The 1,473-nt window shown below is 37.7% G+C and overlaps 1 pseudogene; it reads left to right on the forward strand.

Moving 5' to 3' along the window:
* Window positions 1-513: 513 nt before the first annotated feature.
* On the forward strand, window positions 514-636 carry LOC137207691 (small nucleolar RNA SNORA70; annotated as a pseudogene).
* The last annotated feature ends 837 nt before the right edge of the window (window positions 637-1,473 follow it).

A 1,473-nucleotide genomic window follows, 5' to 3' on the forward strand; every position in this document is an offset into this window, starting at 1 on the left:
TGCCAACAAATCTGACAATCTAGAAGAAATGGATAAATTCCTAGAAACATACAATCTCACAAGACAGAATCAAGAAGAAATATACAATATGAACAGACCAATTACTGGGCTTGAAATTGGTCATTAATTTTAAAATCTCCCATCAAACAAAAGTCCAGGACCAGACAGCTACACAGGGGAATTCTACACAACATTTAAAGAAGAGTTAATGCCTATCCTTCTCAAACTATTTCAAAAAAAACGGAAGACGAAGGAATGCTTTCAAACTGATTCTACAAGGTCAGCATCACCCTGATACCAAAACCAGACAACAACAATATTAAAAAAAAAGAAAATTACAGACCAATATCCCTGATGAATACAGTTGTAAAAATCCTCAACAAAATACTAGCAAACTGGATTCAACAGTACATTAAAAGGATCATACACCAGAACCAAGTGGGATTTATCTCAGGAATGCAAGGATGGTTCAAAACCTGCAAATCAGTCAATGTGATATATCACATTAACAAATTGAAGAATAAATATCATATAACCTAGGGACCCAGTATGCAATGGCTGCAAACAGCGGCCTCCTCAGTAATGTATGCAGCCTGTTGCTTGCATGGGTGGCCCTAAGGGACCTTGGAGATAGCCCTTTCCAGTGGACATTTAGTCTGACATGATTTCCCCAATCTAGGCTCCAGACAGGTATGCAGGGTGCCTTTGAAAAGCCCCATGAAAAGTGGCCAAGGTCCCCATTGGCCAAGTCATCATGTTCATCCACATCAAGCTGCAGAACAAAGAGCATATGATTGAGGCCCTATGCATGACCAAGTTTAAGTTCCCTTGCCACCAAAAGCTCCACATCTCTAAGAAGTGGACATTTACTAAATTTAATGTGGATGTATTCGAAAACATGGTGGCAGAAAAGTGGATCAGCCGAGATGGCTGTGGGGTCAAATACATCTCTAATCATGAGCCCCTCGGCAAATGGTGGGACCTGCATTCATGAGTACCTTGGCACTGTCCCCTCCTTACTCGTGCCCACCAATAAATCCTACTTTCATGTAAAAAAAAATATATATATATATATATATATATATATATATAATCATCTCAACTGATGCAGAAAAAAAGCTTTTGACAAAATCCTACATCCATTTATGATAAAAACTCTCCAGAAAGTGGGTGTAGAGGGAACATACCTCAACATAAAAAAGGCCATATATGACAACCTACAGCCAACATCATACTCAACAGTGAAAAGCTGAAAGCATTTCCTCTAAGATCAGGAACAAGACAAGGATGTTCGTTCTTGTCATTTTAATTTAACATAGTATTGAAAGTCCTAGCCACAGCAATGAGACAAGAAAAAGAGATCAAATAAATCAAATTGGAAAGGAAGAAATAAAACTGTCAATTTTTTCAGATGACATGATACTCTATACAGAAAATCCTAAAGACAACTTCAAAAACCTATTAGAACTAATA

The sequence above is a fragment of the Pseudorca crassidens genome, chromosome 1 (assembly GCF_039906515.1).
Source record: "Pseudorca crassidens isolate mPseCra1 chromosome 1, mPseCra1.hap1, whole genome shotgun sequence".
Lineage (NCBI taxonomy): Eukaryota > Metazoa > Chordata > Mammalia > Artiodactyla > Delphinidae > Pseudorca > Pseudorca crassidens.